This window comes from Armigeres subalbatus, chromosome 1, assembly GCF_024139115.2.
Source record: "Armigeres subalbatus isolate Guangzhou_Male chromosome 1, GZ_Asu_2, whole genome shotgun sequence".
NCBI lineage: Eukaryota > Metazoa > Arthropoda > Insecta > Diptera > Culicidae > Armigeres > Armigeres subalbatus.
The window spans coordinates 190,333,731-190,355,226 of NC_085139.1; the positions used below are offsets into that span (position 1 = coordinate 190,333,731).

Below are 21,496 nucleotides of genomic sequence, written 5' to 3' on the forward strand. Positions count from 1 at the left end.
ATAAGATTTCCATGTCGATTTTTGACGATTTCGTTTTTCTTTCAGAAATAAGCTTAAATTGAACTCATCTTTAAGAAAAACTGATAAATTAATAGGCTTTGTTCTAGAAATTTAAAAATCAAACCCCACTTGTGTCGTCCCATTTTGCTATTTACCGTATAACAGTCACATTCCAGATTTTGATACACTCTCGCACAAAACATCAATGTAATTATGCAATGTATACAGATGAAGAATATTATGCCAAATTTTCAGAAAGATTGCTGGTTTTATAGATTTATTAGATTTTTTTAATTTCTCCATGTAAAACAATGTTTAAGAATTCAACGGCATATTTCTCAAGTTGAAGAAAATTGACATGGGACGCTTATGCGAATAGGGGCAGTATAGCTCGTAGTCTAGGTAGGCACAGATTCCCAACAAACAGTTTTAGCTGAAGAAGACTATTTTTGGCTTAAACGTTTCACTCGCTTCCAATGTTTGTTGGTTAAAACAGCGATTGGCCCACATGTGGGGCAAGTGAAAAATTGAAACCGATTTTTTTGTTTCCCAAATATTTTGTATCCTAAAAGTATTTTTCAAAGATCTTGTTCACAGGCATATAAAGATTGGATAGATGATTCGTTATGTCATAAATATGTTCATTTTCAATATTATATTCAACTTTTATGACTTGATGAACATGAAATATACGATTTCCTTTACCCACTTGCCCCACTGTTCCTTATGCGAATAAATAGCAAGATGGGACAACACAAGTGGGTTTTATTTTTCAAATTTTTAGAACAAATCCTATTATTTTATCAGTTTTTCTTAAAGATGAGTTCATTTTAAGCTCATTTCTGAAAGAAAATCAAAATCGTCAAAAATCGACATGGGACTCTTATGCGAATCGCGGCAGTATAAGTATTGATGAATATTAATTTTTTCAATTAAACAAATAATTTCAGATACAAACCCTAAAAGTAAGTGATTACGAAATTATAAATTATATATTGAATTTCCCCTGAACCAACTTCTGAAGAACATTTCAAAAGAAGTTTCATTAACCTTTTACATTATAGAACATTTTCCCTTGTAAATAATGTGAAAATGATGCGTACACACTTAGTTTTTTTTCTGTACCTTGACAAAAATCCGCACAGCCGTCCTAGCAAAATAAAAACAAAATTTATATCCCGACAAAAATAACGATTGTTAATCAGCTAACAAATAATTTGCTAATTTTCAGTAAGTATGTACTGATACCAGTGTTGGTAAAATCATTCATAAAACTCAATCATTGACCGCTGCCACGTAAACTACAGTGAGTCCAAAAAGTATTCGTCTAGCTGTGCATTTTCTAGAAAATGTCAACAATGGAATCTACACTGAGCTGAATTTGCATCTAAACTTTATGTGCAATGCACATATATTTTTGCAATCAAGCTTTGCAAATAATTTTTATTAATCGTGCACATAAAACTTGAAATTTTGTTCACCCATAAATTTTATGTGCAACTCATAGATAAAATAAATGCCGATCAAATGTTATTTCATTGGCCAGTACAATATAGTTCATGTGTGACTGTAAATATTATTTATGTGACTTCCTTTTAAGAATAAATATTGAATTTCTGTTTCGTTTCATTTGATAATAATAAGCATACAATATTATAAAAACTCAAACTACGAGAAATTTATTTACATTTAATTTCTAATCAGCATGATATTATTGATTGTTAATTTTCTATGCTCTAAATACATGTTTCCGATGTGCGGTCTCAGGAGATTTTTGGTAGCAACCATTTGGAACCTAGCTGACTTCATCAGGTGTTCTGGCCATTATTTTCAACTACATAAGATGTGACGACGTCGCAAAATCTTTGATGATGTGTTTTCTCCAAGCGGCACTTGGTTCTATCCGTCCGAGGGGAATGTCACTGGCTTTTCTAGGCCGAAAATGCCCCCAAACAGATGACATAGGGAGAGACCATTTGGGCGGCACCACTATTCCCGTTCGCAACGTTGGAAACTCGGCAGTATTTCAATCGAAACAAAACCATAGTTTAAAAGAAAAACAAGTAATTTGATTGTAATGCGCTCGAGAGATGAACGTTGTGATCGGGAGTGGGCGGTGCTGCTGAATGATCCTTTACTCTATATTATGCGGGTTTTATCTTCCTTTCCAGGATCTTCGGCTTTGAGAAGGCTTGTGCCATTCCCCCCAATTATGTCATATTTTTGGGGCAAAAGTTTATAGAAGGAGAAAATCTGGCACAAAGATTTCACGATGTTGCTTTTTTCCACACTTCACGAACCTCCTGAAAATGATCCGCATATGAAGCGAGTGCGAATTAGCTGTTCTGATGACGCTTGCTCGTTCTATTTCGCGTTTTAACTTTTAACCTCTCGTCCTTGAATGTCGTATCCGAGCACTACTGAAAAAAAATGTTTAAATATCATAGAAATATATTCTGTTGAATAAAATATGAAATCATCTTACATCATTTTGTCTCCCGATGAATCTTTGCTGGAATCTTCGCTAGTCAACCATTTTGTTTTGAACTGAATTTAGGTCTTTTCTATGCCTTTGAATTTTATGTGCGATGATTGATAGTTATCAACTATCGGTCGTTGCACATAAAATCTATTGTGCTGCCTAATAAATTATAAACAACTTCACCTTCACAATATATATGCTTGGTAATTAAATATCATTGTTGACGAATAAAATTCAAGAGCTGCATATACAATCAAGTCTTAAGCGGTCGATTCCATTCTACATGGTTCCCGCACATAAAATGTAAAGGTAATTTGATTTCAGTGTAGTAAGCTCAAAAAAATAAAACTATCGATTACATTGTGTAGCAAAATAATCAATTCATCTTTATTGTTAAAAATCAAACAGAAAAATAAAACAATAACAAAAACAAAGGTAACAAAACATAACAATTCATTAAATACGGGCTCAAAAAGTATTCGTCTATTCAGGTTTAGCGCGCTTTTGAAACGAAAACAGGAGTTGTAGAATGGAATTCAATATTTCGTTGGATTCCCCTGTGTATCTATGACGGGTTCTAGTTCTTTTGGCATGGAACTGACCAAATTAGCCGTAACGGGGGACGGAATATTCTTCCATTCTTCTTTCAACACTAATTTCAATTCGTTGTTGTTGGAAATATGACTTTCACGAATTTCACGAAAAGTTTGTCGTCCAGAACCTTCAAATGGAGTTAAATTGGATTCATATCTTGGCTCTGAAGAGGCGTTTTGAGTTGATTGGGGTATTATAGAGTAGCTACAGCTTGGTACTTTGGGCTGTGTGCTCGAGGTAATTATCACCCCGTAAGATGTATGTTCCCTGTAAGCCTAATTTCTTAGCAATGGAGTTCAAATTTTCTTTCGAAATGGGGATGAACATTTTGTGATACATAATTTCTTCAATAATGTGAAATTTTCCCACACCGGTTGCGCTAGTTCGCGTTTTCGCGTTTGGGATTTCTTTTTAAAAAAGACCCAAGTCGATTGACTACTAAACTTAAACTGATTTATTGTCTTAATGTAACCTACCACCTAACCTAATAATGCCATATCAGCACCCTACACCTGGCCTCGATGCCAATCGATGATACTGCTGACCGAGCTCCGTGCCGTCGCCGTTGCCGAGGGCACCCAAATCGCTGACGTCGGTGGTGCCATCGATGGAATGTGCTAAGTCCGGGTGGCCGGGCGTTAACTCGACCTTCCTTAGAGATGAACCTCCTGGTTCATAGTATCCACTATGGAAAAGGTTTTGAAATTTTCCAAGCCCTGCCTAGGTTCCTTTGCTCCATGATGTTTCCTTGTTGCTTGGTACCGTCTGCAGCTTGATCTTGGTAGTCCTATGGAAGAAAATACTGAAGAAAATAGCAATACCGATTATGATGGGAGGATTGCAATTCCTCCAAACAGTGGCCAATGTGGAAAATGTAGGCTTTTGGTTTCCAAGCGAAGTAGATCCAACTCCTTTCGGGTTTCTGACTGGAGTTTGTGGAGATGTTCCATGCTGAGGTTCAAAACGTCTCCGTTTTTAGAGATGGTTATCCCGTCCAAAGGGAGATATATCGGTTTTCCGGCAATGTTTCTGGTTTTACTTGTGTATGGGACACCATTAATCTGTATGGTGCAATTCTCGTACTGGATTAAATACGATCCAGAGAGGATCCTCTCAGAACCGCTGCAATCGGATGAAAAGGTGAAGTTTTTGGCGGTGTTGACAAGTATATGGTGTGTGTCAATTGAAATGACTTCTTGTTGGATAGGGTTTGATGTATAGTTGCAGACAGCTGTTTTCCGTCCAAGAGATTGGGTATACATGAGGAATCAGCTACTTCAGTATCTTCCAAATTGTAAATTGTTGGTTCTAGCGTGTGGACTGTAAATTTTTCAGATGGGTGGATTAAGAAATATTTCTTGGTCGTGTGTATTTGTTGTCGATTGTGGAAGGTTGGGCAAACAAGGATCTTATGAAAAACTCGAGGATCCAATTTCAGCAATTTGATGAACAGTATGATCTCCTGGTTGTTGGTGGCTATTGAAGTAGTGGCATAGGTGACAACTTCGGCTGACGAATGGACAGTTACATTTTCCTCTCTAAATCTTTCCTAAACATTTCCTTCTCATTTTAGTTAATATTTTCCCATTTAAAATCCCTAATTTAGCTAACATTATCGTATCTATTATATCTCCAATTTTCTCGTTTAAATCTTTAAGGTTAAAGAGAATGTTTATTGAATATAGCTCTGAAGATTTGTTCTTGAATAACTGAATAGCTTCTTTAGTCTTGAAAACGGATTCCTTTAGCTGAAGAGTCATTTCTCTGTTAATTTTGACTTGCTTGTTATTATTGTAGATGAGATTGTTAATGCTATTGTTAATCAATTTTAAATCATTTGCATCAGGTGACCCAGCAATAAATTTCCAAACAGTTCCTACAGCATCCCATCTTCTTTGCCTTCTAATAGGGATTATACTTTCCAAAGACTTATTAATTTCATCGAATTTTTGTAGTATTATTTCCGAAAATTGGTTTTTATCTATTTCATCAAATCTATTCCTGAGATCTACGACATGTGTTCTTAATGACTCTATGCTGAAGTGATGGATGTAACGATACGATGAATATTTTAATCTGCTCATTCCGTGGTCGAAGACGAAAATAGGTTGTTCCAGTCGTTGTATGTGTAACGTCCATGTTTCTGTCAGTAGGGATGAGATTCTGAAAAAGGTTGGAGTTTGTCAGTCAAATTTGTCTGATTTTTATGTCGTTTTTGTGGACACGTCTACCGTCATCTGTTTTTATTGTGCTTTTATTGACCTTAGCTATTTTAATCTTTTTATATCGTGGGGTCGTTTTTACTCTACGTCTTGTCTTTTCGTATGCGTCAATTCCTGCTTCAATTTCTGTATGTTTTGTCTTTTGATTGTGACGTTTCAGGTCTTTAGTCTGTGTCGCCAGCAAATTTCTATAAACGGTTTCACATATTGTCGAGCTTTGAGAGCTGGGAATGACTACTTCGTATGGGGTATGTTTCGTGGTGGAGTGAATGGTGTTGTTGTACTTTATTATTGAAATGTCCATGATTTCTTGTAGGGTTTGATTTGGATTCTCAGCTTTGCTTATTCGATAAATTTCTAGTAAAGTCGAATGGAAGCGTTCTACGATCCCATTCATCTCGCTTCGACCAGTAGCCACTATATATGGCGTGATTTTGTTGGTGTTATAAAATTTACTAGCTCACCCGTCATGAATGACTTTTCCTGGTCCATGACCAAGGTTTCAGGAAAACTAAATTTTGATAACACTTCCTTTACAGCCGGAATAAGGTCTACAGCGGCTCTCGATTCAATTAAACGAGCTTGAGCATACTTTGAGAATTTATCGACATAAGTTAAGTACTGAAGATTGTCTATGAAAAGAATGTCGATGTGAGCTATTTGAAACGGTCGATTAGGTATTGGGGTTTTTTGGATAGGAAAGTGAATAGGGCTTCTATCATATTTATTTTCATGACAGATTCGGCAATTTTTTATAAAGTCATGCAATTTTTGAGAAAGCTTTGGAAAATAAAACTTCCTCAAAAGCTGCCATTTATTTTCATCTGCGCCGCGGTGCGCACGATAATGTTCTTTGTGTATCAAATCCCACTGCTCGTTCTCTTCTCGGACATCCTGGAGTTGACGTTGAGTGAAACGGATTTTTAACAGCTTTTTATCTCCAAAGTGAGTTTTATACACTTCCTGTAATTTACCCATAATTTCCTCAGTTGTTAAGAGTCCGTTTAACTTATTAACATCAAAATGGTTTTTCAATACCTGCAATAGAGAATTGTCGTTAATATCACTGATAAAAACATTTACTCTGGTGAAATTTTCAAAGGGGTGTTCTGTATTGACTTTATCGGGACCTTTGTTCAAAATAACCTGGTGTCTAAATACATTAATAGGGGATTCCATAGATTTGATATAGAAATGATCGCTATTTTCTGCTGAGTGTTGTGTAGCAGTCATGGAACACACTATTCGACTCAAAGCATCAGCAACCACATTGCTTTTGCCTGGCTTGTATTCAATGGTATAATCGTGTTCTTCCAAATATGCCTTCCAACGCTTAAGCTTTGCATTTGTATTTTTTGCTGATAGAGAAAAAGTTAAAGGTTGATGATCTGTGAGAATTTTGAATTTGGAACCGTATAAATAATTCCTAAACGTTTGTAATGCCCAAAATATGGCTAACATCTCCTTTTCTGGTACTGAGAATCCTTCTTCGGATTTCGAGAGAGTTCTGGAGGCGAAATGGATAGGCTTATCTTTACCTGCCTCACCTTGCGACAAGACGGCTCCGATGGCGAAATCAGATGCATCGGTTGTGAGAATGAAAGGCTTGCTATAGTCGGGATAAATTAAAATGTCTGAGGAAGATAAAATACTTTTCATTTTCCTAAAACAGTTTGATTCCACTTCGTTAAATTTGATCTTTTTATTTGAGGTACATCCTCCCTCTCAGAAGGCTTGTAAGGGGTTTTGCGATTTTCGCAAAGTCCTTTACGAACCGTCTGTAATAGCCCATCATTCCTAAGAATGATCTCAGCTCTTTGATTGTTGATGGTTCGGGATACTTCTCTATCGCTTCAATTTTTTATGTTTGGTTTAAGACCCTTAGATGTGATGACATAACCGAGAAACTCAATTTCTTTATGTAAGAATTCTGACTTATCCAATTGAATTTTCAGATTAGCATCATTCAGCGCCTTTAAAATTATCTCGAGATTCTTAAGTGCTTCTTCGAGTGTTTTGCCAAATATGATTACGTCATCAATATAGACGTAACATATTTTCCCAATATGTTCCCTTAATATATCATCGATTGCACGTTGAAATATCGCGGGAGCATTCTTGAGTCCAAATGGCATACGAGTAAACTCGTATTTGCCATTATTAATCGAGAAAGCAGTTTTCTCGATGTCACTCTCTTTCATCTTTATCTGGTGAAAACCAGATGCCAAATCGAGGGTGATAAAATATTGTTGACCTTTTAATTGGTCAATAACATAGTTTATTTCAGGCATCGGGTACCTGTCTGATAAAGTTTTTCATTTAATTTTCGGTAGTCTACTACCATTCGAAATTTTTTGTCTCCGGAGGCATCGGATTTCTTTGGAACAATCCATACTGGGGACGTCCAAGCGGATCGTGATGGCCTTATAATTCCATCATCGAGAAGTTTTTTAACTTGTTTATTTACCTCTGTTGCATATGCAGCAGGGTATGGATAAACTTTTTGGTGGATTGGAATATCATCCGCGGTGTTTATAGCACACTCAATTACGGTACTGCAAGTTAGTTTTGCATCGGACTGATGAAACACTTCTTGATGCCGTTCAATCACCTCGAATAATTTGTCCTTCTCGTCGGCTGAAAGATGAGCTGTTCTGAACATTTTGTCTACGTTGCTTGCCCGTGGTTCGAGTGCCAATTGTTGGGGTAGGCAACTGGATGGTCTTGGATTTGTTTCAGGAACTAACAATTTGTGTGGGGGAATATTGAAGAAGGGGAATAGTCAGAAATTCATTGTCTTTACTTAGCTGGAGAGTGTTATTTTTGAGGTCAATCTTTGCGCTGAGTACGTTTAATATTCCGGTACCTATTATACCGTGAAAAAATGGGTGAAAATCATGTAGTAGAAATTGTGCTCGGTAATGTATTTTTGGTCTAAAAAATTCAATATCAATCGCCGAGTTAGCGCTGAATTTCCCATTAGCGCTACTGATACCATTTGCCGTGAAATGATACGGTTTTGTTAATGAATAATTGTATGCTAGCATTGGATGTATTAGGTTTATATTTGCCCCTGTATCAATTAAAAAGGGGAATTCGCCAATGTTTGTTTGAAGGTTTATGTAAGGCATCGTTGGGGTTACGTAATTTGCGTGCTGTTCTTGTTGTTCAGTAGCATTCTGTTTTGGCGGAGCGGTACCAGAGGCTTCTCCTATTTCAAAGCTGTCAGCAGGAGGCGCTTCGTCATATGAGCCGTCCTGCATGGGATATGGGCTCGGATAATCTGGATAGCACTCGTTGTAGCACGGTTGATCGTACTGATAAGCATACTGGTTGTAATTATCGTAATTATCATAATAATCATAAACAGGGTATGCGTTTTCTAACGGATGTGCTTGTCGTTTGACATTTTGGTGATATTGTTGAGAAGCTGGCCTTTTTAAATTCATTGGCGGCCGATTACCATAATTTACGAATTTCGATTGTTGACTCGGGTCAACTTCCATGGCTTCTACTCTTTGGGAAGTTTGAGGTGACCTGAAGGGGTTTTGTGAAAATGGATTGTATGAGAATGCATTTTGGGAAGGCTGATGCCTAAATGGGTTGGTTTGCAAGGGACTCTGGGAGGTAAAGCATAATTTTGAGGCACACTAGGCCTTCTTGGAGGTAATGGTGGCGGTAGTAGAATTTTGTGATTTAAAAACTGTGTCCTGGAAGGTATTTTTGGAGGTTCCTTTGGCTTAGGCAATGATTGGCCACCATGTTCGTTTCGGAAGGGGGCAGAACGGATATCTAAATTATAATATTCAGTGCAGAAGTTGTAAGCTTGACCCAAAGTTTTTGGGTTTGTACTTTTTAACAGGATGCTCAGAGGTTTATCCAATCCTCTGATAAATGCATCGAGTGACTTGTCACGGAAGTAGTCGATATGTGCTGCGGCATTCGGTCGCAGTTTATCGTCCGTTTGTATCTGAGCAATTATCAATGATAATAATTCATTGACGCGGCTGTAATAACTGCTGAGGCTTTCCTCGGCAGATTTTCTTATAGATGTTAATTGGAAATCTAACGTCTTAACATCGCGTCGGTCACGATAATACAGGATTAACGTGTTTTTATATCCGTCCAAGAGGACGAGACATTATTCGCATTCAAAATATCGGCAGCTTCGCCATCAATTTTCCGGCGCACTGACCGTTCAAGGATATTAATTTGCGACGGTGTCGCACCGTTGTCGCGGTAAGTTCTGAGAATGGAATCGACATCGGTGATCCAATCAATAAGTCTGGTAGGATCACCCTTGAAAATTTTAATTTCCTTGACAAAGTCTGGAACTTTGCCTAAATCAATAAACTGTTGAATGCTCATAGCAGGAGGCGGGGGCACTGGATTAGGGTTAGGATTCATCATATTTGAGTAATAGAAATTTACTCGTGATTTCTTCTTCGGTAAAATATTGAGCAAATTGGGCAAGAGCTTGAGGAGAACTTCGACAAAATCACCGTAATAAAAAAAATCACTCAGATAGGAGCAAAAATTAAAACTTTTGAGATATTGGAATAAAAATTTCACTCACACTTTTCGGATTTAACAAACTATCACTAGCACTTGTTTGATTGAATAAAATAAAAGAAACTTACAGTAAAATTGCCAACATCCTCCGTTGGACTTCCTGGGTTTTCCTGGGATGATTTTTGATAGCGGGACTCCGTCTATGGGGGAGAACCAGGCAGTTATTTCGGGTTGGTCCGTTTTGCTGCTGACGGCTACTCCGGGCCCTAATAACGATCGATCCGGCTGGATGCGGTGTCCTGATCCTCGCTTCGTCCGTAGGGTAGGCTCGTTGAACCTAGGGTGTGGTGTTTGGCTCCTTCCACCAATGGTGTGATAGATCACTTTGAGGATTTTTACACTTCACTTGTTGAACGATTTTTCACTACCGGACACTTATACTATTCCCACGTCGACGGGTCCCTATTCGGGCGCCAGTTCGCGTTTTCGCGTTTGGGATTTCTTTTAAAAAGACCCAAGTCGATTGACTACTAAACTTAAACTGATTTATTGTCTTAATGTAACCTACCACCTAACCTAATAATGCCATATCAGCACCCTACACCTGGCCTCGATGCCAATCGATGATACTGCTGACCGAGCTCCGTGCCGTCGCCGTTGCCGAGGGCACCCAAATCGCTGACGTCGGTGGTGCCATCGATGGAATGTGCTAAGTCCGGGTGGCCGGGCGTTAACTCGCTCAAGCACCTCAGAGACCATGACGGAGCCCCTACCATGCTTCACTGCTCAAAAGAGATTCTGCGGCTGTATCTCAATATTCCTTTTCCGCCATACCATACATCGGCCATTTGATCCAAATATGATGTACTTGCTTTCGTCAGATAACATGACTTGATTCCGAAAGTCATCCTTCTTCCAGCGATATTTTTAGCTGAAATCGAGCTGTTTTTGATAATTTGATGGCTCACTTGAATTTTCTTCCGTGATACTCGCCCATTATACTCATACTTTTCACAAGTATTCCTGTTCGTATTGGTTCATATCTGAGCACTTCTTCTCTCCAACTCACTTGCCTATATGGGTGAACTCGTTTTTAAGGATTTTTTTTTATTTTTCGCACAAAAAATCGCTCATCGTTATCAGTTTACCATCGCTGGTGAGCACTCTGTTATTTGATTTGATAGATTTTTGTGGCGCTGATGCAACCAATCCCCAATTAAATGGTTGAATTCTTGCTACCCTTGGTCTACCCACATTTCGCGCAAAGTCATAAGTCAATTTGCACTAATTATGCAGGCGTAGAATAAGTTTTTTTTCATTGCGGCTCATCTTTTTACTTTTCCCATCCATGGTGCTTCTGTTTTCCGCGCTAAGTTCAAACAAACAAACAAAAACATTATTTGATCTGTCATTGAGTATTGACAAAATGTTGCTAGACATGACTAGAGTGTGCTAGTGTAATTATATGCGAATAAAACTATTATATTCGTGTTTCGCTCGATTATTTTCTGAATAGACGAATACTTTTTGAGCAAGCGAAATTGACGAAATTTAGATATTCTCTACATACCAGAAAAAGTAATTGAAATTTCTATTTGTTTTTGAATAATAATCATGTGTTGATAAGTTTTCTACCAAATTTAGAAGAAAGTTTTTTGATTTCACTTCTATCACGCCTAAGTTTTACATCTTACTAAAAAACATGCAGCTAGACGAATACTTTTTGGACCCACTGTAACTCGTTTGCGATTTTAAAATAATGCATCACTTCTGAATTTTTCATGCTAAAACGGCTCATTTCACTCATTTCCCAAAAAATCATTTTGCTGCATAAAGTGTTTAAAATATTCTTCTTTTTCTTCTTCTTATTGGAATTACATCCCCACACTGGGACAGAGCCCCCTCGCAGCTTAGTGTTCATTAAGCACTTCCACAGTTATTAACTGCGAGGTGTGTTTAAAATCAATTTGGGCGTAATTTATTGTTTACACACGCAAGAGTATCCATTGTTTTATGTGTTGAACGTTAATTTACTGTTAACTTACGAAGGAGAACAAAGGAACACCTATGATGATTCAAATGGATGATTCAACTCAGCCATGATTTTTTAGGTGCTGAGTTGGGTGCGTTTCAATTCACGTTTGATTTGAATCATTCTTGAGTTTTGAGATTTTGAGTTTTTCCCAACACTGACTGATACTACAATCGTTGTAGGCGATCTTGCCCCACTTTCCCCTATTAGCATTGGCATTAGCAATTTACACAAATCCGTAGGTGGTACAAGCCCTGACTCTTCAGGAAGATAAATTTCTTTATCGTTTGTTGTTTGTTATGAATTATTTCAAGAATTTTGAAGTTCAAAGAATAATTTTTCCAAATATTTTGGGAGTCTATATAACAACCAAACATTTGAACAGTATATTCATACATTTTCTAGCGCTAAGCCAATAATTACTTTATATTTTTGCTTTTTTGATCTCTGAAGAAATTTTCTTGAGACATTTTATAATGAACAAGAAAGGTATCATCAGGTTTTTTCTTACTAAGGGCCAATTTCTTCACCTCCGCTTAAGCCTTAAACCAGGTTTGAACGTATGGGTGAGCACTTAAGAGTTAAGCGAAGGTGAAGAAATTGGCCCTAAGCATGCTTCAAAGCAAAGCCTAATCCGTTCAAATTCCTTGTAAAAAAATGATAAAATTATTTACATCACACCGGTATTCACTGCATATTGACATAGTCCACTTCGTAAATCCCCATATATTGCATATATTAGGCAAGAGACAGCACATTCACACCACCTTGCATCACAAAAGGTAACTAACGCCTGAAAACGATAGCCAAGGGGTGCAATAATTACAAAGATTACACTAATTTACCAATTTTTGGAAATTTTATTTTCAAATAAACAGAATCACCATCTTCGATCAGAAGTCGCAGAGACTGAACACTTAACATCTAGCATGAGGCAACGGACAGAACATTCACACAACACCCAGAGGACCAGTGGAGAACTTTTCGCTTTACGAAAAGTTTTCTCCTTACCGGGGCGGGAATCGAACCCACACTCCACAGCACATGCGTGTAGACGATTGACGTCGCTAACCATATGGCCACGAAGCCCATTAAACTCCCCACTAAACTCAGATATCAAAATGAGGTTATGGGATGATTTCTAGCATGTTATCTCGAAATGTTATACTGCATAATGAATCATACGTTCAAGCACCCCTCGGAATGTCTCTTCGCTACATTGCTTGTCTTTTGTGCCACCGCGGCGCTTTGTCTCTTCAAATCAGCAAGAGTGGACTATATTGGCAATAGAGTATATTTGATATTGGTTAGTGTAAATCTGACGAAAATGCAGTTTTCTTTCGTATATTTTAGATAGGTCGATCTGAATTCTCATATGTTAAAGAGACGTATATAACAGTCAGACTTCAAAAACTAAAATTTCTAGATATGTCTCACGAATCGATTGAATAAAAAAGTTCTGAGATCTAAAATCATGAAAATCGATGTACATATTATAGGAGAACTGTTCCGTTTTCACTCATTCAACATATATTCCGCACTTCTCCGACATTATCGACGTCAGGACATATCGACTCTGACCACTATCTGGTGATGGTTAAACTACGCCCAAAACTATCCGTCATCAACAATGTTCGGTACCTACGACCGCCGCGGTACGACCTAGAGCGACTAAAGCAAGCTGATGTCGCCACTGCATACGCGCAGTATCTCGAGGCAGCGTTGCCGGAAAAGGGTGAGCTCGATGGGGCCCCTCTTGAGGACTGCTGGAATACAGTCAAAGCAGCCATTAATGACGCAGCGGAGAACAACGTCGGGCATATGGGACGAAGTCGACGGAACGATTGGTTCGACGAAGAGTGCAGACAGATTCTGGAGGAGAAGGACGCAGCGCGGGCGGTTGCGCTGCAGCAAGGTACCCGGCAGAACGTGGAATGTTATAGACGGAAGCGGAGACAGCAGACCCGCTTTTTAGGAGCAGAAACGCCGCCTGGAAGAAGCGAAGTGCGAGGAGATGGAACAGCTGTGCCGTTCTCAAGAAACACACAAGTTATATCAGAAGCTCAACGCATCCCGCAAAGGCTTCGTGCCGCGAGCCGAAATGTGCCGGGATAAGGATGGGAGCATCTTGACGGACGAACGTGTGGTGATCGAAAGGTGGAAGCAGCACTACGAGGAACATTTGAATGGCGCTGAGAGTACAGGCAGTGAAAGTCAAGGCAGTGGAGGAGATGACTACGTCAGTTCAGCGGACGATGCACAGTGTTTTCTAACCCAGGAATTCGCGATCGAAAATGTTTTGGCCATGAAAAGTTGATTTTAGAGTCTCAGTGACTTCGGAGAAAAGTTTCAGTATGTTAAGCTCCATATTCTGGAAAAATTTTTTTTTTGACTAATCCCCCTAAAAGTGAGATGGAAATTCTCTTTCCTCCAATTATGAAGATACATCATTGGTGTCTTCGAAAAAGTTGTAGAAAAAGTTTCTACGAGAAATTTTGCTATATAAACTTTATTTCTATCTGCTATAGAAGTCGAGATATGGGTCGTTATTTATGAACGACTAAGAAACGGCTGGGTTCAAATTTCTTCATCACAATTTCCGATGGGCTTACATAATATTTTCTTATGTAAAAGTCACGACTTAAACTGAAAAAATTTGAAAAATTCAAATTAGAATTTGTATGGGTATTTTGTATAGGCATATCACAACACGCATTCTCACCTACTGTGCAAGACAACGTCTGCCGGGTCATCTAGTTCATGATAATAACACTTACGCCAGACCTATGTCTTGCTTTAATGTCCAAATTTTGAAAATGATTATCGAATCGACGGATATTTTACAGAGAAATACCAATATATCGGTATATTGGTATTCCCAGAGAATTCTAAATGAAAAGAATTAAACTAAAAATTTTGGAACACTTTTCTGTTAACCTGTTTTGCAATATTGTGATGTTTTAGACGTAGCAAACCGGCTTTTTAATATTCCGGGATATTTCGAAAAGTAAATAGGTAAAACAAGTAGGGGAACAGACGGCTTTGGCAGGTTTTGTTCTATTATTGGCAGGGGGGTTTTTGTCGACCAAATTTAATGAAATTTGGCCACAATATTCTTTGATATGCAAAGAATGTTTGAGCCAAATTTGAGCACAATCAGTCATAACAAACCCCCTGCCAATAATAGAACAAAACCTGCCAAAGCCGTCATGACCCCTACCTTCGAATTGCTTTCATAAAATTATATTTAAACTTATGATGTTTGAGGGTCGCTAACCACAGTTTCCATTCAATAAAGATTACTGATTTACCCGATACTGCATTCCTCTCATCAGCATTCCTGGCTGTATGGTGAATTCTAAAATAATACAATTTGCCCAAATACATTGGGGTCGCTTTTCACGTGACTTTCTGATGATTTTTTTTTAAATACGCGTGGTTTCTTCCTGGAATTTGAAATTCATGTCAGTTCTGTAAAACATCCCTCCATAATCATTTAGAAAATTTTGAATTTGGCTAAATCATAGGTCTGGCGTAAGTGTAAAGACTAAAGATGACCCTGCAAACGTTGTCCTGCACAGTAGGCGAGAATGCGATCTACCTTTTTAATATTTCCATACAAATTTTATTTTCAATTTTTCATATTTTTTCCAATTTTGGTCAAGATTCTTACATGAGAAAATATTCTGTAAATCCGTCGGACATGTTGATAAACAAATTTGCTGAAGAAATGAAGAAAATCTATCCAGCCGTTTCTTAGTTATGCACAATACTTGACCAATTTATTTTTTATATATAACTAGTCGACCCGGCAGACGTTGTTCTGCATAGTAGGCGAAAATGCGCGTTGTGAACTACGCATGCCCATACGATTCCTTATTTTAGTTCTTCATGGTTTAGTCAACTTTACCCGTGATTTTAGCATAAGAAAATATCATATAAACCCGTCGGAAAGGATTACGAACATATTTGCTGAAGAAATGAAGAAAATCCATCCAGCCGTTTTTGAGTTATGCGGATACGAATACAGACCATTTCATTTTTATTATATAGACAAGAAGAAGAAGAAAAAGATGTTCATACGGCACTTTTGTCAAGCTATGTCACATATATGTTACAATGCAACCATGAGAGCATGAGTTATACTTTCAATTACCTAAATAAAATTCTGCCCCATTTTGCCCCTACATGTATGCAGTTAATGTCAAAATGCTCATTTTTGAACAAAAAATCGTCAATAACTTCGTCAATATTGAAAATAAGGAGAAACTGTCTTCGAAAGGTTCATGTTTTTTATCGCGACGGAGATCTTTGTAGAACATTTGAAAAATCTAAAAAATATATTGACGAAAGTATCGTGAAAAACCTGATTTTTGGTGGTCGTTCATAAATAACGACCCATATCTCGACTTCTATAGCAGATAGAAATAAAGTTTATATAGCAAAATTTTTCGTAGAAACTTTTTCTACAACTTTTTCGAAGACACCAATGATGTATCTTCATAATTGGAGGAAAGAGAATTTCCATCTCACTTTTAGGGGGATTAGTCAAAAAAATTTTTTTTCCAGGATATGAAGCTTAACATACTGAAACTTTTCTCCGAAGTCACTGAGACTCTAAAATCAACTTTTCATGGCCAAAACATTTTTGATCACGAATTCCTGGGTTAGAAAACACTGTGCGATGGAAGCCAACCAGTCCCCACCTTGAGGGAAGTTAAGGATGCCATCCAACAGCTAAATACCAATAAAGCAGCTGGTAAGAATGGTATCGGAGCTGAGCTCATCAAGATGGGCCCGGAAAAGCTAGCCACTTGCCTGCACAAATTGATAGTCAGAATCTGGGAAACTGAACAGCTACCGGAGGAGTGGAAGGAAGGGGTTATACCCGAGCAAAGCTTGAGAGCAAATCGATAACTAATTTTGTTGTTGTGAAATCGCCTAATTTTGATAACTCAGTTTGATATCATTTTGGTCGTTTTAACGGTTAAAAGATCAAAATCTACAGCAGAAAAATCTTACTGTGACATCAAATCGAAAACTATTCCTGCTGTCGATGAGAGCAAATCGAAAACTAATTTTGATATTGGTTCCGATAACAAAATAAGTACACAGCTTGATGTCAGATCATACAATTTAGAAATCAACAGCAAAATGAGATCAAAATATGTAATCAGTCATGACGATTCATATTTGAAACAAATTATGATTTCGATTTGATATCAAAATATGTTTTCTATATGCTCTCATTATGTTTTCAGACTTTGCTCGGGTATGCCCCATCTACAAGAAAGGCGACAAGCTGGAGTGTGAGAACTTTCGAGCGATCACCGCATCCTTAACGCCGCCTAAAAGAGATATCCCAGATCGTCTTCCGTCGTCTGTCACCATTGGTGAATGAGTTCGTGGGAAGTTATCAAGCCGGCTTCGTTGACGACCACTCGACAACGGACCAGATCTTTACTGTACGGCAAATCCTTCAAAAATGCCATGAATACCAGGTCCGCACCATCTGTTCGTTGATTTCAAGGCGGCATACGACAGTATAGACCGCGTAGAGCTATGAAATATTATGGACGACAACAGCTTCCCTGGGAAGCTTACCAGAGTGAGCAAAGCAACGGTGGATGGTGTGCAAAACTGTGTGAAGATTTCGGGCGAACACTCCAGTTCGTTCGAATCGCGCCGGGGACTAAGACAAGGTGATGGACTTTCGTACCTGTTGTTCAACATTGCGCTAGAATGTGTCATGCTGTGATTGCTGTGATCAGGTTCTGTTTTTAAGAACGCACATGCTATTCTTAGCTCGCGTTCAGTTCTAAATGCAAGACTGGTGGTCGAGGAATTCGTCTACCTAAAACGACTTGGCGAGCTTCAAATTGTTGATTCAGCCATTGTCAGTTGATTGTCATGTTGTATTAAAAACCTCTGGTTTACTTTTGTTACAGAGATCGGAAAGAAAAGTTGTGCTTACTATACTTTTAGATCAAACATCCGTTCTCCGCGATAAAGAGTCAAATGTCTCACTTAATAATTCGTTTCATCGTATTGAAAATAATTTATGGAGTTAACTGATCGTAACGAAAAACAGACCCTGTTTTAAAATTTATTTTCCATACCTGAATTATTTACTTACTTTAATAACAAAACTCGCATCTTTATATACTTTGAAAATTATTCGCCCTCGTGATCAGTTATAAACCTTCATATTTTGATACATTCTTCGAACAAAATTTCAATCGAAAATTGCACTCATAGATTCGTCTTGCTATAATTAATTGCACCATAAATAAAATTATAAACCATTCTGCGCCCGACTTTCATTTACCTATCTTTTAGTTGAGCCTTCTCGACAGCTGTTCACTTCAATCAACCGAGATCAATGTGCTATTTCTATATCGAAGGATATCAAAGTATCCCGTTGTTGACTCATGCAATGTGCTTTCTCTCATCCCCACAGACGGAAGAAATCTTCTTCGTCTAATGTCATCGGGTATCAGATTTTGCTTGTTGCTCACGACACCTTTCACGACACGTTTTCGTTTTCGTATGTTCACCCTTCGATATTTCGATTTTACCTGAGTTCGGTTTCTGTATCTATACATGGGGCAAACATACTGACTGGTTTATGTATTAGGCATTAAACTCCAATAGGTACTCGATTTTCATATATTCAATACCGATTCAGAGATGACTCTTTCACGTCTTATTCCAAAAGTTACCTTTTATTTATTTAAATACTAGCAGACCCGACGAACTTCGTTTCGATCTATTGAATTATAAATAATAGGGTTGAGGCAGGTATTTCCGTCTGCGTTCTTATTTTTGTCATAGTATCGAAAACCAACAAAAAAAACACAAACTCATCCGTGCCAAATCGTAAGCTCTCCTGAATCGTTCTTTTAGAGTTGAGTTCTAGAAATTGGACTTTTCTCTGTCGGGTACATTATCCACTGCGACCAGTTAATTAATCTTTGATGGCGGGCCCCTTTATAATGTATAGTATAAGCCAGATAGTCTAAAACACTATTGAAGAGTAATTTCAACTAAATTTTTATACTAAATTAAACTGAATGAAATCTGTGAAAAGTTATTGTCGATTCTCAATATCTGATGAAAACTGGAAATCCTTACATCATCATTTTCCCCCTAGTTGGGGGGAAATGCTTATCTAATCTTCCGGTCAATGTCATCATATAGTGCATATACTCCTGTATATATATACGATTGTGATGCATCACCAGTGCTACGATGTGCACGTATTACCTGGCAATCTAACTGCATTGATTGTCTGCCTTTTCAGAATTCCCAATAATATTCCGTTTAAATATCACAAATGATGGTTAATTGTTTGTGCTAAGGGAAAGAAAAGTGCAGTGGGTATCGGCCAAGTTCCCCCTGGCGGTGCTAAAATGATAAGCGGGAACAATACCTAATTCCATTTAAATCTTTTAGTATCATTAGTGATTAGCACGCGTCATTATTTTATGTGGGGGCACGCATGGAACATATTTTTCAACGCGGGTGTCAGGCGGCTGACCCATGCTCGACCAAAATAGTAAAATTTAGCTAGAATATTTTAATTTTGTTTGATTATTTTTATTTTATTTTTATTTTTGCCATCAAATGATTAGGAGCTTATTTATAACATCACATAACGCAAGAGAGGGTAAAACTCTGCGTTGCATAGAAAAGTTTAGGAGGTCCCAGATTCGGTGCATTGTTACACTGTCGTGTGGGGCATGGTTGTCCCGTGTCGTTTATGACGATGTCGTTCCCGCATCTATGACGCCTTTGCTTGAACAAATCATTTTATGTAATGGCGGGACATGTTAATAATTCATTCTAGTTCTCAAATATTTTGGTAGATACTTCTGGAGGCTGTCAAGGCAGTGGACGGGACATTGCCTATGAGTGGCAGAGGCGGCTGTGCTCTGGGCGGCAGCATGGTGAAGGCAGTTTCGGGATAGTTAGGATTCAGTTTTCATACTTAAGAGAATATCTAGAATAATATTATATTTTGATGAGCCAACCTCCATTTTTTTAATCACGAGCTTTATTTAGTAGCATAGGTTATCAGTACTCGTAATATACTTAATTCGGTGGGCACGCTTGGAACACATTTTTAACTCAAGTTCGATCAAAAGTGTAAAATTTAATTGATTAATTCTAATTCAGTTTAATTATTTTAATCTTTCTACGTCAAATGGTTAGGTATTTGTTCCCCCACCCCTCCTGCTCCCTCCTTTTCTATTTTATGTTTCCAAACTTAAACCAACGTGATCATGCTAATCCCAAACTGCACGTACCTATATCATATCAATCTACATAGCTTTTTCGACAATCATCAGAAAACGGATTTCAATCATTTCCCTTCTACCATAAGTATAAATCATCTGAAAGATTTCTAAGCTATAACAAACTCTATCGTTGCGATCCCGAACTGTCTGAACATCTATCATGTACATAAACAAAACCGTTTCTATCTCTACAAACAATTCTCTAATAAATAGGTTCCATAGCAGTCGCTAGAGCCGGAAGCGGTCAACAAGCCGCTCCACATTCTCCTCCTCTATCTTCTATTCTCTCACAAGTTTACTACCCTGAAACTGAACTGTTTCGGACCCCTTATGGGTCTGAAGCAGAGGACGGGACACTCGAGCCTACCAGTCAGTGGATGGAAAGGTCCGTTGTGATAAAGGGTCTATCACAAGCCTCGGATAACCTGGAATAAGTTTTCCACGAGTCGAGTTCACATTGATTTCATGAGTTCTATAAATTAATCGTCACGTTGAAAATTTAACCCAGCAGTGTAAACGTATTGCCTAATGTCATACAACGTAGATTGGCCACGGCCCGGGGATACGTTGAGTATAACAAGTATAACAAGAATCATCATTTTCCCCCTAGTTAAAAAAAAAGTTTTTCAGCTAAATAGCTCGTATTCGTTCGAATTGACATTAATTTTGTTTCGATTGGTAGTAGAATTGCAAGGGGATAATAATCTTTTACTGTCAAAGTTTAATAAAAACTCAAATGATTTGCTTAAATTGGCCGATCGATTTTTTTTCAAATGGCGGAACAATGGTTCTCGAATGCAACTTATTACAAGTGAATCGGATAATGCTTAGTACCAAGAAACATGTCTCAGCTGATTCAATTGGAAAATAACGCTTCAACCTTTCATTTGTATCTATATTGAACAAGATTCTACTTTCGTGGCAGTGAATGTCAAAGATCGCATTGCATGCACACCACTGTTAGTGGAACTTGTCTGCAAAACGTGACCATATTCCCATGCATCATGGCCCAAGACGTATTACCGTGGTTTATGCTTCCTGGTTTTCTTCCCGAGTATGCGGGTATCGCTTTCTCAATAAATGCCGTCAACGAAAGAAGAAGTAACAAAAGCTGTGCCTTGCACATCACAATGCTTATTCAACTAGAACATAATTAGTGCGCCTGTCTGTCTGAATATTTAAATTTTTGCTCTTTGCTGTCATTCCCCTGAGCCCTTACTCGATGACGATGGAAATGATGAGAAAAATCAGAGCTACCATTCGCGAAAATCGAGATTCATATCCTTACAAAAAGGTAACAAACAAAAAGTCATGCTTCTCGTTGTTTGTGTGCTGCAAATATGCAGCCAACTCC

At 38.0% G+C, this 21,496-nt stretch overlaps 1 protein-coding gene across 1 annotated transcript in view; it reads left to right on the plus strand.

Moving 5' to 3' along the window:
• Positions 1-21,496, plus strand: part of LOC134205622 (G2/mitotic-specific cyclin-B3) — a 67,132-nt gene that overhangs the window by 4,587 nt on the left and 41,049 nt on the right. The window lies entirely within an intron of this gene.